Below are 27,047 nucleotides of genomic sequence, written 5' to 3' on the forward strand. Positions count from 1 at the left end.
TCTTTCTTCCTTTTTGGCCCTTATACAGAAGACATTCTTCATCTCACAATTGCACTATCAGTAAAGACGTAGCCAAGGTAAATTTGAGGTTTCATGCAAGTGAAAATCCCATTTTTAAGATAGGAAGTTTCCTATCAGAAAATCAAGATTTTCTGTTTACTAAACAGGCACTTAGACCAACTAAGCCAAAGGACAAAAAGGTGTGATACTTTAGAAAGCCTGCTTAGCGAGTCAGATGCATAAAGAGGAGGAATTTCAAAATAAAATCCACTGGTTTTAAGTTGTCATGATTGATGCCATCTTTCTTCCTTTTTGGCCCTTATACAGAAGACATTCTTCATCTCACAATTGCACTATCAGTAAAGACGTAGCCAAGGTAAATTTGAGGTTTCATGCAAGTGAAAATCCCATTTTTAAGATAGGAAGTTTCTTTTTGAGATGATGAAAACAAGGCACTGCTGAGATTCGAACTCAGGATCTCCTGTTTACTAGACAGGCGCTTTAACCAACTAAGCCACAGCACCACAAGCTGGAAAGCCTATGAAATGCAATAGAATCTGGATCGATGACAAGGCCTTGGGTTTTGAAGTTCCATAATTGAATGATCCATCTTCTAGCACAGCTTCAACTTGGTACTTGTTTTTCTTCCAAGTTATGACACAGAATAGGCAGATTGAAGGAATGCCACAGCAGGGCCAAAAGAGTTTGCCCCAATCTAACTTTAAAGAATAGACACTGTAATATCTTCAACGAAAACACACTGACCCGTAAAAATAATCATTACATCTTTTCTCCTTAGCGCATGCGCACCATGTAGACGAGGTGGCCGAGTGGTTAAGGCGATGGACTGCTAATCCATTGTGCTCTGCATGCATGGGTTCGAATCCCATCCTCGTCGGTTTATTCTGCTTGTTTCATGTTGTATTGTTTTGTTTTCATTTCTAGCCAAAGCGGTAGATACGTCAAGCTTGAAAGTTTATCTTCCTTTTTAAGAAAGCTGCTATCAAACTTTGCAGAGTTAGAAGTGTAATTCCACTGGTTTTATTTTGAAATGCTTGATGCCATCCTTTATTCTCTAAAGAAAGTTATATCGTCTAATTCCTTTTTAAGCGTTTCGACAGCAGAGATTTTTTTTCTCTCAACTGCACTATGTTTTGACTGTGGTAAAGACTTGTTTAATGTCATACAAGAACAAAAGTCCACCTTTTTTTGGCTAAAATGACCCAAACTGAGATGAAGAAAGAAAACCACTGCTGACGTTCGAAATCAAGATTTTCTGTTTACTAAACAGGCACTTAGACCAACTAAGCCAAAGGACAAAAAGGTGTGATACTTTAGAAAGCCTGCTTAGCGAGTCAGATGCATAAAGAGGAGGAATTTCAAAATAAAATCCACTGGTTTTAAGTTGTCATGATTGATGCCATCTTTCTTCCTTTTTGGCCCTTATACAGAAGACATTCTTCATCTCACAATTGCACTATCAGTAAAGACGTAGCCAAGGTAAATTTGAGGTTTCATGCAAGTGAAAATCCCATTTTTAAGATAGGAAGTTTCTTTTTGAGATGATGAAAACAAGGCACTGCTGAGATTCGAACTCAGGATCTCCTGTTTACTAGACAGGCGCTTTAACCAACTAAGCCACAGCACCACAAGCTGGAAAGCCTATGAAATGCAATAGAATCTGGATCGATGACAAGGCCTTGGGTTTTGAAGTTCCATAATTGAATGATCCATCTTCTAGCACAGCTTCAACTTGGTACTTGTTTTTCTTCCAAGTTATGACACAGAATAGGCAGATTGAAGGAATGCCACAGCAGGGCCAAAAGAGTTTGCCCCAATCTAACTGTAAAGAATAGACACTGTAATATCTTCAACGAAAACACACTGACCCGTAAAAATAATCATTACATCTTTTCTCCTTAGCGCATGCGCACCATGTAGACGAGGTGGCCGAGTGGTTAAGGCGATGGACTGCTAATCTATTGTGCTCTGCATGCATGGGTTCGAATCCCATCCTCGTCGGTTTATTCTGCTTGTTTCATGTTGTATTGTTTTGTTTTCATTTCTAGCCAAAGCGGTAGATACGTCAAGCTTGAAAGTTTATCTTCCTTTTTAAGAAAGCTGCTATCAAACTTTGCAGAGTTAGAAGTGTAATTCCACTGGTTTTATTTTGAAATGCTTGATGCCATCCTTTATTCTCTAAAGAAAGTTATATCGTCTAATTCCTTTTTAAGCGTTTCGACAGCAGAGATTTTTTTTCTCTCAACTGCACTATGTTTTGACTGTGGTAAAGACTTGTTTAATGTCATACAAGAACAAAAGTCCACCTTTTTTTGGCTAAAATGACCCAAACTGAGATGAAGAAAGAAAACCACTGCTGACGTTCGAAATCAAGATTTTCTGTTTACTAAACAGGCACTTAGACCAACTAAGCCAAAGGACAAAAAGGTGTGATACTTTAGAAAGCCTGCTTAGCGAGTCAGATGCATAAAGAGGAGGAATTTCAAAATAAAATCCACTGGTTTTAAGTTGTCATGATTGATGCCATCTTTCTTCCTTTTTGGCCCTTATACAGAAGACATTCTTCATCTCACAATTGCACTATCAGTAAAGACGTAGCCAAGGTAAATTTGAGGTTTCATGCAAGTGAAAATCCCATTTTTAAGATAGGAAGTTTCCTATCAGAAAATCAAGATTTTCTGTTTACTAAACAGGCACTTAGACCAACTAAGCCAAAGGACAAAAAGGTGTGATACTTTAGAAAGCCTGCTTAGCGAGTCAGATGCATAAAGCGGAGGAATTTCAAAATAAAATCCACTGGTTTTAAGTTGTCATGATTGATGCCATCTTTCTTCCTTTTTGGCCCTTATACAGAAGACATTCTTCATCTCACAATTGCACTATCAGTAAAGACGTAGCCAAGGTAAATTTGAGGTTTCATGCAAGTGAAAATCCCATTTTTAAGATAGGAAGTTTCTTTTTGAGATGATGAAAGCAAGGCACTGCTGAGATTCGAACTCAGGATCTCCTGTTTACTAGACAGGCGCTTTAACCAACTAAGCCACAGCACCACAAGCTGGAAAGCCTATGAAATGCAATAGAATCTGGATCGATGACAAGGCCTTGGGTTTTGAAGTTCCATAATTGAATGATCCATCTTCTAGCACAGCTTCAACTTGGTACTTGTTTTTCTTCCAAGTTATGACACAGAATAGGCAGATTGAAGGAATGCCACAGCAGGGCCAAAAGAGTTTGCCCCAATCTAACTGTAAAGAATAGACACTGTAATATCTTCAACGAAAACACACTGACCCGTAAAAATAATCATTACATCTTTTCTCCTTAGCGCATGCGCACCATGTAGACGAGGTGGCCGAGTGGTTAAGGCGATGGACTGCTAATCCATTGTGCTCTGCATGCATGGGTTCGAATCCCATCCTCGTCGGTTTATTCTGCTTGTTTCATGTTGTATTGTTTTGTTTTCATTTCTAGCCAAAGCGGTAGATACGTCAAGCTTGAAAGTTTATCTTCCTTTTTAAGAAAGCTGCTATCAAACTTTGCAGAGTTAGAAGTGTAATTCCACTGGTTTTATTTTGAAATGCTTGATGCCATCCTTTATTCTCTAAAGAAAGTTATATCGTCTAATTCCTTTTTAAGCATTTCGACAGCAGAGATTTTTTTTCTCTCAACTGCACTATGTTTTGACTGTGGTAAAGACTTGTTTAATGTCATACAAGAACAAAAGTCCACCTTTTTTTGGCTAAAATGACCCAAACTGAGATGAAGAAAGAAAACCACTGCTGACGTTCGAAATCAAGATTTTCTGTTTACTAAACAGGCACTTAGACCAACTAAGCCAAAGGACAAAAAGGTGTGATACTTTAGAAAGCCTGCTTAGCGAGTCAGATGCATAAAGAGGAGGAATTTCAAAATAAAATCCACTGGTTTTAAGTTGTCATGATTGATGCCATCTTTCTTCCTTTTTGGCCCTTATACAGAAGACATTCTTCATCTCACAATTGCACTATCAGTAAAGACGTAGCCAAGGTAAATTTGAGGTTTCATGCAAGTGAAAATCCAATTTTTAAGATAGGAAGTTTCCTATCAGAAAATCAAGATTTTCTGTTTACTAAACAGGCACTTAGACCAACTAAGCCAAAGGACAAAAAGGTGTGATACTTTAGAAAGCCTGCTTAGCGAGTCAGATGCATAAAGAGGAGGAATTTCAAAATAAAATCCACTGGTTTTAAGTTGTCATGATTGATGCCATCTTTCTTCCTTTTTGGCCCTTATACAGAAGACATTCTTCATCTCACAATTGCACTATCAGTAAAGACGTAGCCAAGGTAAATTTGAGGTTTCATGCAAGTGAAAATCCCATTTTTAAGATAGGAAGTTTCTTTTTGAGATGATGAAAACAAGGCACTGCTGAGATTCGAACTCAGGATCTCCTGTTTACTAGACAGGCGCTTTAACCAACTAAGCCACAGCACCACAAGCTGGAAAGCCTATGAAATGCAATAGAATCTGGATCGATGACAAGGCCTTGGGTTTTGAAGTTCCATAATTGAATGATCCATCTTCTAGCACAGCTTCAACTTGGTACTTGTTTTTCTTCCAAGTTATGACACAGAATAGGCAGATTGAAGGAATACCACAGCAGGGCCAAAAGAGTTTGCCCCAATCTAACTGTAAAGAATAGACACTGTAATATCTTCAACGAAAACACACTGACCCGTAAAAATAATCATTACATCTTTTCTCCTTAGCGCATGCGCACCATGTAGACGAGGTGGCCGAGTGGTTAAGGCGATGGACTGCTAATCCATTGTGCTCTGCATGCATGGGTTCGAATCCCATCCTCGTCGGTTTATTCTGCTTGTTTCATGTTGTATTGTTTTGTTTTCATTTCTAGCCAAAGCGGTAGATACGTCAAGCTTGAAAGTTTATCTTCCTTTTTAAGAAAGCTGCTATCAAACTTTGCAGAGTTAGAAGTGTAATTCCACTGGTTTTATTTTGAAATGCTTGATGCCATCCTTTATTCTCTAAAGAAAGTTATATCGTCTAATTCCTTTTTAAGCGTTTCGACAGCAGAGATTTTTTTTCTCTCAACTGCACTATGTTTTGACTGTGGTAAAGACTTGTTTAATGTCATACAAGAACAAAAGTCCACCTTTTTTTGGCTAAAATGACCCAAACTGAGATGAAGAAAGAAAACCACTGCTGACGTTCGAAATCAAGATTTTCTGTTTACTAAACAGGCACTTAGACCAACTAAGCCAAAGGACAAAAAGGTGTGATACTTTAGAAAGCCTGCTTAGCGAGTCAGATGCATAAAGAGGAGGAATTTCAAAATAAAATCCACTGGTTTTAAGTTGTCATGATTGATGCCATCTTTCTTCCTTTTTGGCCCTTATACAGAAGACATTCTTCATCTCACAATTGCACTATCAGTAAAGACGTAGCCAAGGTAAATTTGAGGTTTCATGCAAGTGAAAATCCAATTTTTAAGATAGGAAGTTTCTTTTTGAGATGGTGAAAACAAGGCACTGCTAAGATTCGAACTCAGGATCTCCTGTTTACTAGACAGGCGCTTTAACCAACTAAGCCACAGCACCACAAGCTGGAAAGCCTATGAAATCTAGGGAAGATGTAAGCACCGATCAAACCTTTCAAGTGGTTAACTTAACAAGACAACATTGAGTTGAGTTTCATTCCATGCACACAGAAACGTGGAACAGGATTTCATTCTCAGTCATGACAATTAAGAAACCAAGTAAATTATGAATAGCATTCATTCAACGACATTGACAATTTGCAGAATGCAATAGAATCTGGATCGATGACAAGGCCTTGGGTTTTGAAGTTCCATAATTGAATGATCCATCTTCTAGCACAGCTTCAATTTGGTACTTGTTTTTCTTCCAAGTTATGACACAGAATAGGCAGATTGAAGGAATGCCACAGCAGGGCCAAAAGAGTTTGCCCCAATCTAACTGTAAAGAATAGACACTGTAATATCTTCAACGAAAACAAACTGACCCGTAAAAATAATCATTACATCTTTTCTCCTTAGCGCATGTTCGCCATGTAGACGAGGTGGCCGAGTGGTTAAGGCGATGGACTGCTAATCCATTGTGCTCTGCATGCATGGGTTCGAATCCCATCCGCGTCGGTTTGTTCTGCGTGTTTCATGTTGTATTGTTTTGTTTTCATTTCTAGCCAAAGCGGTAGATACGTCAAGCTTGAAAGTTTATCTTCCTTTTTAAGAAAGCTGCTATCAAACTTTGCAGAGTTAGAAGTGTAATTCCACTGGTTTTATTTTGAAATGCTTGATGCCATCCTTTATTCTCTAAAGAAAGTTATGTCGTCTAATTCCTTTTTAAGCGTTTCGACAGCAGAGATTTTTTTTCTCTCAACTGCACTATGTTTTGACTATGGTAAAGACTTGTTTAATGTCATACAAGAACAAAAGTCCACCTTTTTTTGGCTAAAATGACCCAAACCGAGATGAAGAAAGAAAACCACTGCTGACGTTCGAAATCAAGATTTTCTGTTTACTAAACAGGCGCTTAGACCAACTAAGCCAAAGGACAAAAAGGTGTGATACTTTAAAAAGCCTGCTTAGCGAGTCAGATGCATAAAGAGGAGGAATTTCAAAATAAAATCCACTGGTTTTAAGTTGTCATGCTTGATGCCATCTTTCTTCCTTTTTGGCCCTTATACAGAAGACATTCTTCATCTCACAATTGCACTATCAGTAAAGACGTAGCCAAGGTAAATTTGAGGTTTCATGCAAGTTAAAATCCCATTTTTAAGATAGGAAGTTTCTTTTTGAGATGATGAAAACAAGGCACTGCTAAGATTCGAACTCAGGATCTCCTGTTTACTAGACAGGCACTTTAACCAACTAAGCCACAGCACCACAAGCTGGAAAGCCTATGAAATCTAGGGAAGATGTAAGCACCGATCAAACCTTTCAAGTGGTTAACTTAACAAGACAACATTGAGTTGAGTTTCATTCCATGCACACAGAAACGTGGAACAGGATTTCATTCTCAGTCATGACAATTAAGCAACCAAGTAAATTATGAATAGCATTCATTCAACGACATTGACAATTTGCAGAATGCAATAGAATCTGGATCGATGACAAGGCCTTGGGTTTTGAAGTTCCATAATTGAATGATCCATCTTCTAGCACAGCTTCAATTTGGTACTTGTTTTTCTTCCAAGTTATGACACAGAATAGGCAGATTGAAGGAATGCCACAGCAGGGCCAAAAGAGTTTGCCCCAATCTAACTGTAAAGAATAGACACTGTAATATCTTCAACGAAAACACACTGACCCGTAAAAATAATCATTACATCTTTTCTCCTTAGCGCATGTGCGCCATGTAGACGAGGTGGCCGAGTGGTTAAGGCGATGGACTGCTAATCCATTGTGCTCTGCATGCATGGGTTCGAATCCCATCCTCGTCGGTTTATTCTGCTTGTTTCATGTTGTATTGTTTTGTTTTCATTTCTAACCAAAGCGGTAGATACGTCAAGCTTGAAAGTTTATATTCCTTTTTAAGAAAGCTGCTATCAAACTTTGCAGAGTTAGAAGTGTAATTCCACTGGTTTTATTTTGAAATGCTTGATGCCATCCTTTATTCTCTAAAGAAAGTTATATCGTCTAATTCCTTTTTAAGCGTTTCGACAGCAGAGATTTTTTTTCTCTCAACTGCACTATGTTTTGACTGTGGTAAAGACTTGTTTAATGTCATACAAGAACAAAAGTCCACCTTTTTTTGGCTAAAATGACCCAAACTGAGATGAAGAAAGAAAACCACTGCTGACGTTCGAAATCAAGATTTTCTGTTTACTAAACAGGCACTTAGACCAACTAAGCCAAAGGACAAAAAGGTGTGATACTTTAGAAAGCCTGCTTAGCGAGTCAGATGCATAAAGAGGAGGAATTTCAAAATAAAATCCACTGGTTTTAAGTTGTCATGATTGATGCCATCTTTCTTCCTTTTTGGCCCTTATACAGAAGACATTCTTCATCTCACAATTGCACTATCAGTAAAGACGTAGCCAAGGTAAATTTGAGGTTTCATGCAAGTGAAAATCCCATTTTTAAGATAGGAAGTTTCTTTTTGAGATGATGAAAACAAGGCACTGCTAAGATTCGAACTCAGGATCTCCTGTTTACTAGACAAGCGCTTTAACCAACTAAGCCACAGCACCACAAGCTGGAAAGCCTATGAAATGCAATAGAATCTGGATCGATGACAAGGCCTTGGGTTTTGAAGTTCCATAATTGAATGATCCATCTTCTAGCACAGCTTCAACTTGGTACTTGTTTTTCTTCCAAGTTATGACACAGAATAGGCAGATTGAAGGAATGCCACAGCAGGGCCAAAAGAGTTTGCCCCAATCTAACTGTAAAGAATAGACACTGTAATATCTTCAATGAAAACACACTGACCCGTAAAAATAATCATTACATCTTTTCTCCTTAGCGCATGTGCGCCATGTAGACGAGGTGGCCGAGTGGTTAAGGCGATGGACTGCTAATCCATTGTGCTCTGCATGCATGGGTTCGAATCCCATCCTCGTCGGTCTATTCTGCTTGTTTCATGTTGTATTGTTTTGTTTTCATTTCTAGCCAAAGCGGTAGATACGTCAAGCTTGAAAGTTTATCTTCCTTTTTAAGAAAGCTGCTATCAAACTTTGCAGAGTTAGAAGTGTAATTCCACTGGTTTTATTTTGAAATGCTTGATGCCATCCTTTATTCTCTAAAGAAAGTTATATCGTCTAATTCCTTTTTAAGCGTTTCGACAGCAGAGATTTTTTTTCTCTCAACTGCACTATGTTTTGACTGTGGTAAAGACTTGTTTAATGTCATACAAGAACAAAAGTCCACCTTTTTTTGGCTAAAATGACCCAAACTGAGATGAAGAAAGAAAACCACTGCTGACGTTCGAAATCAAGATTTTCTGTTTACTAAACAGGCACTTAGACCAACTAAGCCAAAGGACAAAAAGGTGTGATACTTTAGAAAGCCTGCTTAGCGAGTCAGATGCATAAAGAGGAGGAATTTCAAAATAAAATCCACTGGTTTTAAGTTGTCATGATTGATGCCATCTTTCTTCCTTTTTGGCCCTTATACAGAAGACATTCTTCATCTCACAATTGCACTATCAGTAAAGACGTAGCCAAGGTAAATTTGAGGTTTCATGCAAGTGAAAATCCAATTTTTAAGATAGGAAGTTTCCTATCAGAAAATCAAGATTTTCTGTTTACTAAACAGGCACTTAGACCAACTAAGCCAAAGGACAAAAAGGTGTGATACTTTAGAAAGCCTGCTTAGCGAGTCAGATGCATAAAGAGGAGGAATTTCAAAATAAAATCCACTGGTTTTAAGTTGTCATGATTGATGCCATCTTTCTTCCTTTTTGGCCCTTATACAGAAGACATTCTTCATCTCACAATTGCACTATCAGTAAAGACGTAGCCAAGGTAAATTTGAGGTTTCATGCAAGTGAAAATCCAATTTTTAAGATAGGAAGTTTCCTATCAGAAAATCAAGATTTTCTGTTTACTAAACAGGCACTTAGACCAACTAAGCCAAAGGACAAAAAGGTGTGATACTTTAGAAAGCCTGCTTAGCGAGTCAGATGCATAAAGAGGAGGAATTTCAAAATAAAATCCACTGGTTTTAAGTTGTCATGATTGATGCCATCTTTCTTCCTTTTTGGCCCTTATACAGAAGACATTCTTCATCTCACAATTGCACTATCAGTAAAGACGTAGCCAAGGTAAATTTGAGGTTTCATGCAAGTGAAAATCCAATTTTTAAGATAGGAAGTTTCTTTTTGAGATGGTGAAAACAAGGCACTGCTAAGATTCGAACTCAGGATCTCCTGTTTACTAGACAGGCGCTTTAACCAACTAAGCCACAGCACCACAAGCTGGAAAGCCTATGAAATCTAGGGAAGATGTAAGCACCGATCAAACCTTTCAAGTGGTTAACTTAACAAGACAACATTGAGTTGAGTTTCATTCCATGCACACAGAAACGTGGAACAGGATTTCATTCTCAGTCATGACAATTAAGAAACCAAGTAAATTATGAATAGCATTCATTCAACGACATTGACAATTTGCAGAATGCAATAGAATCTGGATCGATGACAAGGCCTTGGGTTTTGAAGTTCCATAATTGAATGATCCATCTTCTAGCACAGCTTCAATTTGGTACTTGTTTTTCTTCCAAGTTATGACACAGAATAGGCAGATTGAAGGAATGCCACAGCAGGGCCAAAAGAGTTTGCCCCAATCTAACTGTAAAGAATAGACACTGTAATATCTTCAACGAAAACAAACTGACCCGTAAAAATAATCATTACATCTTTTCTCCTTAGCGCATGTTCGCCATGTAGACGAGGTGGCCGAGTGGTTAAGGCGATGGACTGCTAATCCATTGTGCTCTGCATGCATGGGTTCGAATCCCATCCGCGTCGGTTTGTTCTGCGTGTTTCATGTTGTATTGTTTTGTTTTCATTTCTAGCCAAAGCGGTAGATACGTCAAGCTTGAAAGTTTATCTTCCTTTTTAAGAAAGCTGCTATCAAACTTTGCAGAGTTAGAAGTGTAATTCCACTGGTTTTATTTTGAAATGCTTGATGCCATCCTTTATTCTCTAAAGAAAGTTATGTCGTCTAATTCCTTTTTAAGCGTTTCGACAGCAGAGATTTTTTTTCTCTCAACTGCACTATGTTTTGACTATGGTAAAGACTTGTTTAATGTCATACAAGAACAAAAGTCCACCTTTTTTTGGCTAAAATGACCCAAACCGAGATGAAGAAAGAAAACCACTGCTGACGTTCGAAATCAAGATTTTCTGTTTACTAAACAGGCGCTTAGACCAACTAAGCCAAAGGACAAAAAGGTGTGATACTTTAAAAAGCCTGCTTAGCGAGTCAGATGCATAAAGAGGAGGAATTTCAAAATAAAATCCACTGGTTTTAAGTTGTCATGCTTGATGCCATCTTTCTTCCTTTTTGGCCCTTATACAGAAGACATTCTTCATCTCACAATTGCACTATCAGTAAAGACGTAGCCAAGGTAAATTTGAGGTTTCATGCAAGTGAAAATCCCATTTTTAAGATAGGAAGTTTCTTTTTGAGATGATGAAAACAAGGCACTGCTGAGATTCGAACTCAGGATCTCCTGTTTACTAGACAGGCGCTTTAACCAACTAAGCCACAGCACCACAAGCTGGAAAGCCTATGAAATGCAATAGAATCTGGATCGATGACAAGGCCTTGGGTTTTGAAGTTCCATAATTGAATGATCCATCTTCTAGCACAGCTTCAACTTGGTACTTGTTTTTCTTCCAAGTTATGACACAGAATAGGCAGATTGAAGGAATGCCACAGCAGGGCCAAAAGAGTTTGCCCCAATCTAACTGTAAAGAATAGACACTGTAATATCTTCAATGAAAACACACTGACCCGTAAAAATAATCATTACATCTTTTCTCCTTAGCGCATGTGCGCCATGTAGACGAGGTGGCCGAGTGGTTAAGGCGATGGACTGCTAATCCATTGTGCTCTGCATGCATGGGTTCGAATCCCATCCTCGTCGGTTTATTCTGCTTGTTTCATGTTGTATTGTTTTCATTTCTAGCCAAAGCGGTAGATACGTCAAGCTTGAAAGTTTATCTTCCTTTTTAAGAAAGCTGCTATCAAACTTTGCAGAGTTAGAAGTGTAAATCCACTGGTTTTATTTTGAAATGCTTGATGCCATCCTTTATTCTCTAAAGAAAGTTATATCGTCTAATTCCTTTTTAAGCGTTTCGACAGCAGAGATTTTTTTTCTCTCAACTGCACTATGTTTTGACTGTGGTAAAGACTTGTTTAATGTCATACAAGAACAAAAGTCCACCTTTTTTTTGCTAAAATGACCCAAACTGAGATGAAGAAAGAAAACCACTGCTGACGTTCGAAATCAAGATTTTCTGTTTACTAAACAGGCACTTAGACCAACTAAGCCAAAGGACAAAAAGGTGTGATACTTTAGAAAGCCTGCTTAGCGAGTCAGATGCATAAAGAGGAGGAATTTCAAAATAAATTCCACTGGTTTTAAGTTGTCATGCTTGATGCCATCTTTCTTCCTTTTTGGCCCTTATACAGAAGACATTCTTCATCTCACAATTGCACTATCAGTAAAGACGTAGCCAAGGTAAATTTGAGGTTTCATGCAAGTGAAAATCCCATTTTTAAGATAGGAAGTTTCTTTTTGAGATGATGAAAACAAGGCACTGCTGAGATTCGAACTCAGGATCTCCTGTTTACTAGACAGGCGCTTTAACCAACTAAGCCACAGCACCACAAGCTGAAAAGCCTATGAAATGCAATAGAATCTGGATCGATGACAAGGCCTTGGGTTTTGAAGTTCCATAATTGAATGATCCATCTTCTAGCACAGCTTCAACTTGGTACTTGTTTTTCTTCCAAGTTATGACACAGAATAGGCAGATTGAAGGAATGCCACAGCAGGGCCAAAAGAGTTTGCCCCAATCTAACTGTAAAGAATAGACACTGTAATATCTTCAATGAAAACACACTGACCCGTAAAAATAATCATTACATCTTTTCTCCTTAGCGCATGTGCGCCATGTAGACGAGGTGGCCGAGTGGTTAAGGCGATGGACTGCTAATCCATTGTGCTCTGCATGCATGGGTTCGAATCCCATCCTCGTCGGTTTATTCTGCTTGTTTCATGTTGTATTGTTTTCATTTCTAGCCAAAGCGGTAGATACGTCAAGCTTGAAAGTTTATCTTCCTTTTTAAGAAAGCTGCTATCAAACTTTGCAGAGTTAGAAGTGTAATTCCACTGGTTTTATTTTGAAATGCTTGATGCCATCCTTTATTCTCTAAAGAAAGTTATATCGTCTAATTCCTTTTTAAGCGTTTCGACAGCAGAGATTTTTTTTCTCTCAACTGCACTATGTTTTGACTGTGGTAAAGACTTGTTTAATGTCATACAAGAACAAAAGTCCACCTTTTTTTGGCTAAAATGACCCAAACTGAGATGAAGAAAGAAAACCACTGCTGACGTTCGAAATCAAGATTTTCTGTTTACTAAACAGGCACTTAGACCAACTAAGCCAAAGGACAAAAAGGTGTGATACTTTAGAAAGCCTGCTTAGCGAGTCAGATGCATAAAGAGGAGGAATTTCAAAATAAAATCCACTGGTTTTAAGTTGTCATGATTGATGCCATCTTTCTTCCTTTTTGGCCCTTATACAGAAGACATTCTTCATCTCACAATTGCACTATCAGTAAAGACGTAGCCAAGGTAAATTTGAGGTTTCATGCAAGTGAAAATCCCATTTTTAAGATAGGAAGTTTCCTATCAGAAAATCAAGATTTTCTGTTTACTAAACAGGCACTTAGACCAACTAAGCCAAAGGACAAAAAGGTGTGATACTTTAGAAAGCCTGCTTAGCGAGTCAGATGCATAAAGAGGAGGAATTTCAAAATAAAATCCACTGGTTTTAAGTTGTCATGATTGATGCCATCTTTCTTCCTTTTTGGCCCTTATACAGAAGACATTCTTCATCTCACAATTGCACTATCAGTAAAGACGTAGCCAAGGTAAATTTGAGGTTTCATGCAAGTGAAAATCCCATTTTTAAGATAGGAAGTTTCCTATCAGAAAATCAAGATTTTCTGTTTACTAAACAGGCACTTAGACCAACTAAGCCAAAGGACAAAAAGGTGTGATACTTTAGAAAGCCTGCTTAGCGAGTCAGATGCATAAAGAGGAGGAATTTCAAAATAAAATCCACTGGTTTTAAGTTGTCATGATTGATGCCATCTTTCTTCCTTTTTGGCCCTTATACAGAAGACATTCTTCATCTCACAATTGCACTATCAGTAAAGACGTAGCCAAGGTAAATTTGAGGTTTCATGCAAGTGAAAATCCCATTTTTAAGATAGGAAGTTTCCTATCAGAAAATCAAGATTTTCTGTTTACTAAACAGGCACTTAGACCAACTAAGCCAAAGGACAAAAAGGTGTGATACTTTAGAAAGCCTGCTTAGCGAGTCAGATGCATAAAGAGGAGGAATTTCAAAATAAAATCCACTGGTTTTAAGTTGTCATGATTGATGCCATCTTTCTTCCTTTTTGGCCCTTATACAGAAGACATTCTTCATCTCACAATTGCACTATCAGTAAAGACGTAGCCAAGGTAAATTTGAGGTTTCATGCAAGTGAAAATCCCATTTTTAAGATAGGAAGTTTCTTTTTGAGATGATGAAAACAAGGCACTGCTGAGATTCGAACTCAGGATCTCCTGTTTACTAGACAGGCGCTTTAACCAACTAAGCCACAGCACCACAAGCTGGAAAGCCTATGAAATGCAATAGAATCTGGATCGATGACAAGGCCTTGGGTTTTGAAGTTCCATAATTGAATGATCCATCTTCTAGCACAGCTTCAACTTGGTACTTGTTTTTCTTCCAAGTTATGACACAGATTGAAGGAATGCCACAGCAGGGCCAAAAGAGTTTGCCCCAATCTAACTGTAAAGAATAGACACTGTAATATCTTCAACGAAAACACACTGACCCGTAAAAATAATCATTACATCTTTTCTCCTTAGCGCATGCGCACCATGTAGACGAGGTGGCCGAGTGGTTAAGGCGATGGACTGCTAATCCATTGTGCTCTGCATGCATGGGTTCGAATCCCATCCTCGTCGGTTTATTCTGCTTGTTTCATGTTGTATTGTCTTGTTTTCATTTCTAGCCAAAGCGGTAGATACGTCAAGCTTGAAAGTTTATCTTCCTTTTTAAGAAAGCTGCTATCAAACTTTGCAGAGTTAGAAGTGTAATTCCACTGGTTTTATTTTGAAATGCTTGATGCCATCCTTTATTCTCTAAAGAAAGTTATATCGTCTAATTCCTTTTTAAGCGTTTCGACAGCAGAGATTTTTTTTCTCTCAACTGCACTATGTTTTGACTGTGGTAAAGACTTGTTTAATGTCATACAAGAACAAAAGTCCACCTTTTTTTGGCTAAAATGACCCAAACTGAGATGAAGAAAGAAAACCACTGCTGACGTTCGAAATCAAGATTTTCTGTTTACTAAACAGGCACTTAGACCAACTAAGCCAAAGGACAAAAAGGTGTGATACTTTAGAAAGCCTGCTTAGCGAGTCAGATGCATAAAGAGGAGGAATTTCAAAATAAAATCCACTGGTTTTAAGTTGTCATGATTGATGCCATCTTTCTTCCTTTTTGGCCCTTATACAGAAGACATTCTTCATCTCACAATTGCACTATCAGTAAAGACGTAGCCAAGGTAAATTTGAGGTTTCATGCAAGTGAAAATCCCATTTTTAAGATAGGAAGTTTCCTATCAGAAAATCAAGATTTTCTGTTTACTAAACAGGCACTTAGACCAACTAAGCCAAAGGACAAAAAGGTGTGATACTTTAGAAAGCCTGCTTAGCGAGTCAGATGCATAAAGAGGAGGAATTTCAAAATAAAATCCACTGGTTTTAAGTTGTCATGATTGATGCCATCTTTCTTCCTTTTTGGCCCTTATACAGAAGACATTCTTCATCTCACAATTGCACTATCAGTAAAGACGTAGCCAAGGTAAATTTGAGGTTTCATGCAAGTGAAAATCCCATTTTTAAGATAGGAAGTTTCCTATCAGAAAATCAAGATTTTCTGTTTACTAAACAGGCACTTAGACCAACTAAGCCAAAGGACAAAAAGGTGTGATACTTTAGAAAGCCTGCTTAGCGAGTCAGATGCATAAAGAGGAGGAATTTCAAAATAAAATCCACTGGTTTTAAGTTGTCATGATTGATGCCATCTTTCTTCCTTTTTGGCCCTTATACAGAAGACATTCTTCATCTCACAATTGCACTATCAGTAAAGACGTAGCCAAGGTAAATTTGAGGTTTCATGCAAGTGAAAATCCCATTTTTAAGATAGGAAGTTTCCTATCAGAAAATCAAGATTTTCTGTTTACTAAACAGGCACTTAGACCAACTAAGCCAAAGGACAAAAAGGTGTGATACTTTAGAAAGCCTGCTTAGCGAGTCAGATGCATAAAGAGGAGGAATTTCAAAATAAAATCCACTGGTTTTAAGTTGTCATGATTGATGCCATCTTTCTTCCTTTTTGGCCCTTATACAGAAGACATTCTTCATCTCACAATTGCACTATCAGTAAAGACGTAGCCAAGGTAAATTTGAGGTTTCATGCAAGTGAAAATCCCATTTTTAAGATAGGAAGTTTCTTTTTGAGATGATGAAAACAAGGCACTGCTGAGATTCGAACTCAGGATCTCCTGTTTACTAGACAGGCGCTTTAACCAACTAAGCCACAGCACCACAAGCTGGAAAGCCTATGAAATGCAATAGAATCTGGATCGATGACAAGGCCTTGGGTTTTGAAGTTCCATAATTGAATGATCCATCTTCTAGCACAGCTTCAACTTGGTACTTGTTTTTCTTCCAAGTTATGACACAGATTGAAGGAATGCCACAGCAGGGCCAAAAGAGTTTGCCCCAATCTAACTGTAAAGAATAGACACTGTAATATCTTCAACGAAAACACACTGACCCGTAAAAATAATCATTACATCTTTTCTCCTTAGCGCATGCGCACCATGTAGACGAGGTGGCCGAGTGGTTAAGGCGATGGACTGCTAATCCATTGTGCTCTGCATGCATGGGTTCGAATCCCATCCTCGTCGGTTTATTCTGCTTGTTTCATGTTGTATTGTCTTGTTTTCATTTCTAGCCAAAGCGGTAGATACGTCAAGCTTGAAAGTTTATCTTCCTTTTTAAGAAAGCTGCTATCAAACTTTGCAGAGTTAGAAGTGTAATTCCACTGGTTTTATTTTGAAATGCTTGATGCCATCCTTTATTCTCTAAAGAAAGTTATATCGTCTAATTCCTTTTTAAGCGTTTCGACAGCAGAGATTTTTTTTCTCTCAACTGCACTATGTTTTGACTGTGGTAAAGACTTGTTTAATGTCATACAAGAACAAAAGTCCACCTTTTTTTGGCTAAAATGACCCAAACTGAGATGAAGAAAGAAAACCACTGCTGACGTTCGAAATCAAGATTTTCTGTTTACTAAACAGGCACTTAGACCAACTAAGCCAAAGGACAAAAAGGTGTGATACTTTAGAAAGCCTGCTTAGCGAGTCAGATGCATAAAGAGGAGGAATTTCAAAATAAAATCCACTGGTTTTAAGTTGTCATGATTGATGCCATCTTTCTTCCTTTTTGGCCCTTATACAGAAGACATTCTTCATCTCACAATTGCACTATCAGTAAAGACGTAGCCAAGGTAAATTTGAGGTTTCATGCAAGTGAAAATCCAATTTTTAAGATAGGAAGTTTCCTATCAGAAAATCAAGATTTTCTGTTTACTAAACAGGCACTTAGACCAACTAAGCCAAAGGACAAAAAGGTGTGATACTTTAGAAAGCCTGCTTAGCGAGTCAGATGCATAAAGAGGAGGAATTTCAAAATAAAATCCACTGGTTTTAAGTTGTCATGATTGATGCCATCTTTCTTCCTTTTTGGCCCTTATACAGAAGACATTCTTCATCTCACAATTGCACTATCAGTAAAGACGTAGCCAATGTAAATTTGAGGTTTCATGCAAGTTAAAATCCCATTTTTAAGATAGGAAGTTTCTTTTTGAGATGATGAAAACAAGGCACTGCTAAGATTCGAACTCAGGATCTCCTGTTTACTAGACAAGCGCTTTAACCAACTAAGCCACAGCACCACAAGCTGGAAAGCCTATGAAATGCAATAGAATCTGGATCGATGACAAGGCCTTGGGTTTTGAAGTTCCATAATTGAATGATCCATCTTCTAGCACAGCTTCAACTTGGTACTTGTTTTTCTTCCAAGTTATGACACAGAATAGGCAGATTGAAGGAATGCCACAGCAGGGCCAAAAGAGTTTGCCCCAATCTAACTGTAAAGAATAGACACTGTAATATCTTCAATGAAAACACACTGACCCGTAAAAATAATCATTACATCTTTTCTCCTTAGCGCATGTGCGCCATGTAGACGAGGTGGCCGAGTGGTTAAGGCGATGGACTGCTAATCCATTGTGCTCTGCATGCATGGGTTCGAATCCCATCCTCGTCGGTCTATTCTGCTTGTTTCATGTTGTATTGTTTTGTTTTCATTTCTAGCCAAAGCGGTAGATACGTCAAGCTTGAAAGTTTATCTTCCTTTTTAAGAAAGCTGCTATCAAACTTTGCAGAGTTAGAAGTGTAATTCCACTGGTTTTATTTTGAAATGCTTGATGCCATCCTTTATTCTCTAAAGAAAGTTATATCGTCTAATTCCTTTTTAAGCGTTTCGACAGCAGAGATTTTTTTTCTCTCAACTGCACTATGTTTTGACTGTGGTAAAGACTTGTTTAATGTCATACAAGAACAAAAGTCCACCTTTTTTTGGCTAAAATGACCCAAACTGAGATGAAGAAAGAAAACCACTGCTGACGTTCGAAATCAAGATTTTCTGTTTACTAAACAGGCACTTAGACCAACTAAGCCAAAGGACAAAAAGGTGTGATACTTTAGAAAGCCTGCTTAGCGAGTCAGATGCATAAAGAGGAGGAATTTCAAAATAAAATCCACTGGTTTTAAGTTGTCATGATTGATGCCATCTTTCTTCCTTTTTGGCCCTTATACAGAAGACATTCTTCATCTCACAATTGCACTATCAGTAAAGACGTAGCCAAGGTAAATTTGAGGTTTCATGCAAGTGAAAATCCAATTTTTAAGATAGGAAGTTTCCTATCAGAAAATCAAGATTTTCTGTTTACTAAACAGGCACTTAGACCAACTAAGCCAAAGGACAAAAAGGTGTGATACTTTAGAAAGCCTGCTTAGCGAGTCAGATGCATAAAGAGGAGGAATTTCAAAATAAAATCCACTGGTTTTAAGTTGTCATGATTGATGCCATCTTTCTTCCTTTTTGGCCCTTATACAGAAGACATTCTTCATCTCACAATTGCACTATCAGTAAAGACGTAGCCAAGGTAAATTTGAGGTTTCATGCAAGTGAAAATCCCATTTTTAAGATAGGAAGTTTCTTTTTGAGATGATGAAAACAAGGCACTGCTAAGATTCGAACTCAGGATCTCCTGTTTACTAGACAGGCGCTTTAACCAACTAAGCCACAGCACCACAAGCTGGAAAGCCTATGAAATGCAATAGAATCTGGATCGATGACAAGGCCTTGGGTTTTGAAGTTCCATAATTGAATGATCCATCTTCTAGCACAGCTTCAACTTGGTACTTGTTTTTCTTCCAAGTTATGACACAGAATAGGCAGATTGAAGGAATGCCACAGCAGGGCCAAAAGAGTTTGCCCCAATCTAACTGTAAAGAATAGACACTGTAATATCTTCAACGAAAACACACTGACCCGTAAAAATAATCATTACATCTTTTCTCCTTAGCGCATGCGCACCATGTAGACGAGGTGGCCGAGTGGTTAAGGCGATGGACTGCTAATCCATTGTGCTCTGCATGCATGGGTTCGAATCCCATCCTCGTCGGTTTATTCTGCTTGTTTCATGTTGTATTGTCTTGTTTTCATTTCTAGCCAAAGCGGTAGATACGTCAAGCTTGAAAGTTTATCTTCCTTTTTAAGAAAGCTGCTATCAAACTTTGCAGAGTTAGAAGTGTAATTCCACTGGTTTTATTTTGAAATGCTTGATGCCATCCTTTATTCTCTAAAGAAAGTTATATCGTCTAATTCCTTTTTAAGCGTTTCGACAGCAGAGATTTTTTTTCTCTCAACTGCACTATGTTTTGACTGTGGTAAAGACTTGTTTAATGTCATACAAGAACAAAAGTCCACCTTTTTTTGGCTAAAATGACCCAAACTGAGATGAAGAAAGAAAACCACTGCTGACGTTCGAAATCAAGATTTTCTGTTTACTAAACAGGCACTTAGACCAACTAAGCCAAAGGACAAAAAGGTGTGATACTTTAGAAAGCCTGCTTAGCGAGTCAGATGCATAAAGAGGAGGAATTTCAAAATAAAATCCACTGGTTTTAAGTTGTCATGATTGATGCCATCTTTCTTCCTTTTTGGCCCTTATACAGAAGACATTCTTCATCTCACAATTGCACTATCAGTAAAGACGTAGCCAAGGTAAATTTGAGGTTTCATGCAAGTGAAAATCCAATTTTTAAGATAGGAAGTTTCCTATCAGAAAATCAAGATTTTCTGTTTACTAAACAGGCACTTAGACCAACTAAGCCAAAGGACAAAAAGGTGTGATACTTTAGAAAGCCTGCTTAGCGAGTCAGATGCATAAAGAGGAGGAATTTCAAAATAAAATCCACTGGTTTTAAGTTGTCATGATTGATGCCATCTTTCTTCCTTTTTGGCCCTTATACAGAAGACATTCTTCATCTCACAATTGCACTATCAGTAAAGACGTAGCCAATGTAAATTTGAGGTTTCATGCAAGTTAAAATCCCATTTTTAAGATAGGAAGTTTCTTTTTGAGATGATGAAAACAAGGCACTGCTAAGATTCGAACTCAGGATCTCCTGTTTACTAGACAAGCGCTTTAACCAACTAAGCCACAGCACCACAAGCTGGAAAGCCTATGAAATGCAATAGAATCTGGATCGATGACAAGGCCTTGGGTTTTGAAGTTCCATAATTGAATGATCCATCTTCTAGCACAGCTTCAACTTGGTACTTGTTTTTCTTCCAAGTTATGACACAGAATAGGCAGATTGAAGGAATGCCACAGCAGGGCCAAAAGAGTTTGCCCCAATCTAACTGTAAAGAATAGACACTGTAATATCTTCAATGAAAACACACTGACCCGTAAAAATAATCATTACATCTTTTCTCCTTAGCGCATGTGCGCCATGTAGACGAGGTGGCCGAGTGGTTAAGGCGATGGACTGCTAATCCATTGTGCTCTGCATGCATGGGTTCGAATCCCATCCTCGTCGGTCTATTCTGCTTGTTTCATGTTGTATTGTTTTGTTTTCATTTCTAGCCAAAGCGGTAGATACGTCAAGCTTGAAAGTTTATCTTCCTTTTTAAGAAAGCTGCTATCAAACTTTGCAGAGTTAGAAGTGTAATTCCACTGGTTTTATTTTGAAATGCTTGATGCCATCCTTTATTCTCTAAAGAAAGTTATATCGTCTAATTCCTTTTTAAGCGTTTCGACAGCAGAGATTTTTTTTCTCTCAACTGCACTATGTTTTGACTGTGGTAAAGACTTGTTTAATGTCATACAAGAACAAAAGTCCACCTTTTTTTGGCTAAAATGACCCAAACTGAGATGAAGAAAGAAAACCACTGCTGACGTTCGAAATCAAGATTTTCTGTTTACTAAACAGGCACTTAGACCAACTAAGCCAAAGGACAAAAAGGTGTGATACTTTAGAAAGCCTGCTTAGCGAGTCAGATGCATAAAGAGGAGGAATTTCAAAATAAAATCCACTGGTTTTAAGTTGTCATGATTGATGCCATCTTTCTTCCTTTTTGGCCCTTATACAGAAGACATTCTTCATCTCACAATTGCACTATCAGTAAAGACGTAGCCAAGGTAAATTTGAGGTTTCATGCAAGTGAAAATCCAATTTTTAAGATAGGAAGTTTCCTATCAGAAAATCAAGATTTTCTGTTTACTAAACAGGCACTTAGACCAACTAAGCCAAAGGACAAAAAGGTGTGATACTTTAGAAAGCCTGCTTAGCGAGTCAGATGCATAAAGAGGAGGAATTTCAAAATAAAATCCACTGGTTTTAAGTTGTCATGATTGATGCCATCTTTCTTCCTTTTTGGCCCTTATACAGAAGACATTCTTCATCTCACAATTGCACTATCAGTAAAGACGTAGCCAAGGTAAATTTGAGGTTTCATGCAAGTGAAAATCCAATTTTTAAGATAGGAAGTTTCTTTTTGAGATGGTGAAAACAAGGCACTGCTAAGATTCGAACTCAGGATCTCCTGTTTACTAGACAGGCGCTTTAACCAACTAAGCCACAGCACCACAAGCTGGAAAGCCTATGAAATCTAGGGAAGATGTAAGCACCGATCAAACCTTTCAAGTGGTTAACTTAACAAGACAACATTGAGTTGAGTTTCATTCCATGCACACAGAAACGTGGAACAGGATTTCATTCTCAGTCATGACAATTAAGAAACCAAGTAAATTATGAATAGCATTCATTCAACGACATTGACAATTTGCAGAATGCAATAGAATCTGGATCGATGACAAGGCCTTGGGTTTTGAAGTTCCATAATTGAATGATCCATCTTCTAGCACAGCTTCAATTTGGTACTTGTTTTTCTTCCAAGTTATGACACAGAATAGGCAGATTGAAGGAATGCCACAGCAGGGCCAAAAGAGTTTGCCCCAATCTAACTGTAAAGAATAGACACTGTAATATCTTCAACGAAAACAAACTGACCCGTAAAAATAATCATTACATCTTTTCTCCTTAGCGCATGTTCGCCATGTAGACGAGGTGGCCGAGTGGTTAAGGCGATGGACTGCTAATCCATTGTGCTCTGCATGCATGGGTTCGAATCCCATCCGCGTCGGTTTGTTCTGCGTGTTTCATGTTGTATTGTTTTGTTTTCATTTCTAGCCAAAGCGGTAGATACGTCAAGCTTGAAAGTTTATCTTCCTTTTTAAGAAAGCTGCTATCAAACTTTGCAGAGTTAGAAGTGTAATTCCACTGGTTTTATTTTGAAATGCTTGATGCCATCCTTTATTCTCTAAAGAAAGTTATGTCGTCTAATTCCTTTTTAAGCGTTTCGACAGCAGAGATTTTTTTTCTCTCAACTGCACTATGTTTTGACTATGGTAAAGACTTGTTTAATGTCATACAAGAACAAAAGTCCACCTTTTTTTGGCTAAAATGACCCAAACCGAGATGAAGAAAGAAAACCACTGCTGACGTTCGAAATCAAGATTTTCTGTTTACTAAACAGGCGCTTAGACCAACTAAGCCAAAGGACAAAAAGGTGTGATACTTTAAAAAGCCTGCTTAGCGAGTCAGATGCATAAAGAGGAGGAATTTCAAAATAAAATCCACTGGTTTTAAGTTGTCATGCTTGATGCCATCTTTCTTCCTTTTTGGCCCTTATACAGAAGACATTCTTCATCTCACAATTGCACTATCAGTAAAGACGTAGCCAAGGTAAATTTGAGGTTTCATGCAAGTGAAAATCCCATTTTTAAGATAGGAAGTTTCTTTTTGAGATGATGAAAACAAGGCACTGCTAAGATTCGAACTCAGGATCTCCTGTTTACTAGACAGGCACTTTAACCAACTAAGCCACAGCACCACAAGCTGAAAAGCCTATGAAATGCAATAGAATCTGGATCGATGACAAGGCCTTGGGTTTTGAAGTTCCATAATTGAATGATCCATCTTCTAGCACAGCTTCAACTTGGTACTTGTTTTTCTTCCAAGTTATGACACAGAATAGGCAGATTGAAGGAATGCCACAGCAGGGCCAAAAGAGTTTGCCCCAATCTAACTGTAAAGAATAGACACTGTAATATCTTCAATGAAAACACACTGACCCGTAAAAATAATCATTACATCTTTTCTCCTTAGCGCATGTGCGCCATGTAGACGAGGTGGCCGAGTGGTTAAGGCGATGGACTGCTAATCCATTGTGCTCTGCATGCATGGGTTCGAATCCCATCCTCGTCGGTCTAATCTGCTTGTTTCATGTTGTATTGTTTTGTTTTCATTTCTAGCCAAAGCGGTAGATACGTCAAGCTTGAAAGTTTATCTTCCTTTTTAAGAAAGCTGCTATCAAACTTTGCAGAGTTAGAAGTGTAATTCCACTGGTTTTATTTTGAAATGCTTGATGCCATCCTTTATTCTCTAAAGAAAGTTATATCGTCTAATTCCTTTTTAAGCGTTTCGACAGCAGAGATTTTTTTTCTCTCAACTGCACTATGTTTTGACTATGGTAAAGACTTGTTTAATGTCATACAAGAACAAAAGTCCACCTTTTTTTGGCTAAAATGACCCAAACCGAGATGAAGAAAGAAAACCACTGCTGACGTTCGAAATCAAGATTTTCTGTTTACTAAACAGGCGCTTAGACCAACTAAGCCAAAGGACAAAAAGGTGTGATACTTTAAAAAGCCTGCTTAGCGAGTCAGATGCATAAAGAGGAGGAATTTCAAAATAAAATCCACTGGTTTTAAGTTGTCATGCTTGATGCCATCTTTCTTCCTTTTTGGCCCTTATACAGAAGACATTCTTCATCTCACAATTGCACTATCAGTAAAGATGTAGCCAAGGTAAATTTGAGGTTTCATGCAAGTGAAAATCCAATTTTTAAGATAGGAAGTTTCTTTTTGAGATGGTGAAAACAAGGCACTGCTAAGATTCGAACTCAGGATCTCCTGTTTACTAGACAGGCGCTTTAACCAACTAAGCCACAGCACCACAAGCTGGAAAGCCTATGAAATCTAGGGAAGATGTAAGCACCGATCAAACCTTTCAAGTGGTTAACTTAACAAGACAACATTGAGTTGAGTTTCATTCCATGCACACAGAAACGTGGAACAGGATTTCATTCTCAGTCATGACAATTAAGAAACCAAGTAAATTATGAATAGCATTCATTCAACGACATTGACAATTTGCAGAATGCAATAGAATCTGGATCGATGACAAGGCCTTGGGTTTTGAAGTTCCATAATTGAATGATCCATCTTCTAGCACAGCTTCAATTTGGTACTTGTTTTTCTTCCAAGTTATGACACAGAATAGGCAGATTGAAGGAATGCCACAGCAGGGCCAAAAGAGTTTGCCCCAATCTAACTGTAAAGAATAGACACTGTAATATCTTCCACGAAAACAAACTGACCCGTAAAAATAATCATTACATCTTTTCTCCTTAGCGCATGTTCGCCATGTAGACGAGGTGGCCGAGTGGTTAAGGCGATGGACTGCTAATCCATTGTGCTCTGCATGCATGGGTTCGAATCCCATCCGCGTCGGTTTGTTCTGCGTGTTTCATGTTGTATTGTTTTGTTTTCATTTCTAGCCAAAGCGGTAGATACGTCAAGCTTGAAAGTTTATCTTCCTTTTTAAGAAAGCTGCTATCAAACTTTGCAGAGTTAGAAGTGTAATTCCACTGGTTTTATTTTGAAATGCTTGATGCCATCCTTTATTCTCTAAAGAAAGTTATGTCGTCTAATTCCTTTTTAAGCGTTTCGACAGCAGAGATTTTTTTTCTCTCAACTGCACTATGTTTTGACTATGGTAAAGACTTGTTTAATGTCATACAAGAACAAAAGTCCACCTTTTTTTGGCTAAAATGACCCAAACCGAGATGAAGAAAGAAAACCACTGCTGACGTTCGAAATCAAGATTTTCTGTTTACTAAACAGGCGCTTAGACCAACTAAGCCAAAGGACAAAAAGGTGTGATACTTTAAAAAGCCTGCTTAGCGAGTCAGATGCATAAAGAGGAGGAATTTCAAAATAAAATCCACTGGTTTTAAGTTGTCATGCTTGATGCCATCTTTCTTCCTTTTTGGCCCTTATACAGAAGACATTCTTCATCTCACAATTGCACTATCAGTAAAGACGTAGCCAAGGTAAATTTGAGGTTTCATGCAAGTTAAAATCCCATTTTTAAGATAGGGAGTTTCTTTTTGAGATGATGAAAACAAGGCACTGCTAAGATTCGAACTCAGGATCTCCTGTTTACTAGACAAGCGCTTTAACCAACTAAGCCACAGCACCACAAGCTGGAAAGCCTATGAAATGCAATAGAATCTGGATCGATGACAAGGCCTTGGGTTTTGAAGTTCCATAATTGAATGATCCATCTTCTAGCACAGCTTCAACTTGGTACTTGTTTTTCTTCCAAGTTATGACACAGAATAGGCAGATTGAAGGAATGCCACAGCAGGGCCAAAAGAGTTTGCCCCAATCTAACTGTAAAGAATAGACACTGTAATATCTTCAATGAAAACACACTGACCCGTAAAAATAATCATTACATCTTTTCTCCTTAGCGCATGTGCGCCATGTAGACGAGGTGGCCGAGTGGTTAAGGCGATGGACTGCTAATCCATTGTGCTCTGCATGCATGGGTTCGAATCCCATCCTCGTCGGTCTAATCTGCTTGTTTCATGTTGTATTGTTTTGTTTTCATTTCTAGCCAAAGCGGTAGATACGTCAAGCTTGAAAGTTTATCTTCCTTTTTAAGAAAGCTGCTATCAAACTTTGCAGAGTTAGAAGTGTAATTCCACTGGTTTTATTTTGAAATGCTTGATGCCATCCTTTATTCTCTAAAGAAAGTTATATCGTCTAATTCCTTTTTAAGCGTTTCGACAGCAGAGATTTTTTTTCTCTCAACTGCACTATGTTTTGACTATGGTAAAGACTTGTTTAATGTCATACAAGAACAAAAGTCCACCTTTTTTTGGCTAAAATGACCCAAACCGAGATGAAGAAAGAAAACCACTGCTGACGTTCGAAATCAAGATTTTCTGTTTACTAAACAGGCGCTTAGACCAACTAAGCCAAAGGACAAAAAGGTGTGATACTTTAAAAAGCCTGCTTAGCGAGTCAGATGCATAAAGAGGAGGAATTTCAAAATAAAATCCACTGGTTTTAAGTTGTCATGCTTGATGCCATCTTTCTTCCTTTTTGGCCCTTATACAGAAGACATTCTTCATCTCACAATTGCACTATCAGTAAAGACGTAGCCAAGGTAAATTTGAGGTTTCATGCAAGTTAAAATCCCATTTTTAAGATAGGAAGTTTCTTTTTGAGATGGTGAAAACAAGGCACTGCTAAGATTCGAACTCAGGATCTCCTGTTTACTAGACAGGCGCTTTAACCAACTAAGCCACAGCACCACAAGCTGGAAAGCCTATGAAATCTAGGGAAGATGTAAGCACCGATCAAACCTTTCAAGTGGTTAACTTAACAAGACAACATTGAGTTGAGTTT

General features: G+C 38.2%; 22 non-coding genes across 22 annotated transcripts; 14 read left to right on the forward strand and 8 right to left on the reverse strand.

Annotated features, from left to right (window-relative positions):
* Positions 1-450: 450 nt before the first annotated feature.
* TRNAT-AGU (transfer RNA threonine (anticodon AGU)) lies at positions 451-524 on the reverse strand. The gene has a single exon. It is a non-coding gene; the product is annotated as a tRNA-Thr (tRNA).
* Positions 525-816: 292 nt separating this feature from the next.
* Positions 817-898, forward strand: TRNAS-GCU (transfer RNA serine (anticodon GCU)). Its single transcript has one exon. It is a non-coding gene; the product is annotated as a tRNA-Ser (tRNA).
* A 676-nt stretch (positions 899-1,574) lies between these two features.
* Positions 1,575-1,648, reverse strand: TRNAT-AGU (transfer RNA threonine (anticodon AGU)). The gene has a single exon. It is a non-coding gene; the product is annotated as a tRNA-Thr (tRNA).
* A 1,349-nt stretch (positions 1,649-2,997) lies between these two features.
* On the reverse strand, positions 2,998-3,071 carry TRNAT-AGU (transfer RNA threonine (anticodon AGU)). Its single transcript has one exon. It is a non-coding gene; the product is annotated as a tRNA-Thr (tRNA).
* A 292-nt stretch (positions 3,072-3,363) lies between these two features.
* TRNAS-GCU (transfer RNA serine (anticodon GCU)) lies at positions 3,364-3,445 on the forward strand. Its single transcript has one exon. It is a non-coding gene; the product is annotated as a tRNA-Ser (tRNA).
* Positions 3,446-4,420: 975 nt separating this feature from the next.
* TRNAT-AGU (transfer RNA threonine (anticodon AGU)) lies at positions 4,421-4,494 on the reverse strand. The gene has a single exon. It is a non-coding gene; the product is annotated as a tRNA-Thr (tRNA).
* Positions 4,495-4,786: 292 nt separating this feature from the next.
* TRNAS-GCU (transfer RNA serine (anticodon GCU)) lies at positions 4,787-4,868 on the forward strand. The gene has a single exon. It is a non-coding gene; the product is annotated as a tRNA-Ser (tRNA).
* Positions 4,869-7,400: 2,532 nt separating this feature from the next.
* Positions 7,401-7,482, forward strand: TRNAS-GCU (transfer RNA serine (anticodon GCU)). The gene has a single exon. It is a non-coding gene; the product is annotated as a tRNA-Ser (tRNA).
* A 1,042-nt stretch (positions 7,483-8,524) lies between these two features.
* Positions 8,525-8,606, forward strand: TRNAS-GCU (transfer RNA serine (anticodon GCU)). The gene has a single exon. It is a non-coding gene; the product is annotated as a tRNA-Ser (tRNA).
* Positions 8,607-11,187: 2,581 nt separating this feature from the next.
* TRNAT-AGU (transfer RNA threonine (anticodon AGU)) lies at positions 11,188-11,261 on the reverse strand. Its single transcript has one exon. It is a non-coding gene; the product is annotated as a tRNA-Thr (tRNA).
* Positions 11,262-11,553: 292 nt separating this feature from the next.
* TRNAS-GCU (transfer RNA serine (anticodon GCU)) lies at positions 11,554-11,635 on the forward strand. The gene has a single exon. It is a non-coding gene; the product is annotated as a tRNA-Ser (tRNA).
* Positions 11,636-12,306: 671 nt separating this feature from the next.
* Positions 12,307-12,380, reverse strand: TRNAT-AGU (transfer RNA threonine (anticodon AGU)). Its single transcript has one exon. It is a non-coding gene; the product is annotated as a tRNA-Thr (tRNA).
* Positions 12,381-12,672: 292 nt separating this feature from the next.
* On the forward strand, positions 12,673-12,754 carry TRNAS-GCU (transfer RNA serine (anticodon GCU)). The gene has a single exon. It is a non-coding gene; the product is annotated as a tRNA-Ser (tRNA).
* A 1,568-nt stretch (positions 12,755-14,322) lies between these two features.
* On the reverse strand, positions 14,323-14,396 carry TRNAT-AGU (transfer RNA threonine (anticodon AGU)). The gene has a single exon. It is a non-coding gene; the product is annotated as a tRNA-Thr (tRNA).
* Positions 14,397-14,679: 283 nt separating this feature from the next.
* On the forward strand, positions 14,680-14,761 carry TRNAS-GCU (transfer RNA serine (anticodon GCU)). Its single transcript has one exon. It is a non-coding gene; the product is annotated as a tRNA-Ser (tRNA).
* A 1,573-nt stretch (positions 14,762-16,334) lies between these two features.
* TRNAT-AGU (transfer RNA threonine (anticodon AGU)) lies at positions 16,335-16,408 on the reverse strand. The gene has a single exon. It is a non-coding gene; the product is annotated as a tRNA-Thr (tRNA).
* A 283-nt stretch (positions 16,409-16,691) lies between these two features.
* TRNAS-GCU (transfer RNA serine (anticodon GCU)) lies at positions 16,692-16,773 on the forward strand. Its single transcript has one exon. It is a non-coding gene; the product is annotated as a tRNA-Ser (tRNA).
* Positions 16,774-18,114: 1,341 nt separating this feature from the next.
* TRNAS-GCU (transfer RNA serine (anticodon GCU)) lies at positions 18,115-18,196 on the forward strand. The gene has a single exon. It is a non-coding gene; the product is annotated as a tRNA-Ser (tRNA).
* A 1,341-nt stretch (positions 18,197-19,537) lies between these two features.
* On the forward strand, positions 19,538-19,619 carry TRNAS-GCU (transfer RNA serine (anticodon GCU)). The gene has a single exon. It is a non-coding gene; the product is annotated as a tRNA-Ser (tRNA).
* A 1,341-nt stretch (positions 19,620-20,960) lies between these two features.
* TRNAS-GCU (transfer RNA serine (anticodon GCU)) lies at positions 20,961-21,042 on the forward strand. Its single transcript has one exon. It is a non-coding gene; the product is annotated as a tRNA-Ser (tRNA).
* Positions 21,043-23,690: 2,648 nt separating this feature from the next.
* On the forward strand, positions 23,691-23,772 carry TRNAS-GCU (transfer RNA serine (anticodon GCU)). The gene has a single exon. It is a non-coding gene; the product is annotated as a tRNA-Ser (tRNA).
* Positions 23,773-26,121: 2,349 nt separating this feature from the next.
* Positions 26,122-26,203, forward strand: TRNAS-GCU (transfer RNA serine (anticodon GCU)). The gene has a single exon. It is a non-coding gene; the product is annotated as a tRNA-Ser (tRNA).
* The last annotated feature ends 844 nt before the right edge of the window (positions 26,204-27,047 follow it).

Source organism: Ranitomeya imitator, chromosome 7 (genome assembly GCF_032444005.1).
Source record: "Ranitomeya imitator isolate aRanImi1 chromosome 7, aRanImi1.pri, whole genome shotgun sequence".
Lineage (NCBI taxonomy): Eukaryota > Metazoa > Chordata > Amphibia > Anura > Dendrobatidae > Ranitomeya > Ranitomeya imitator.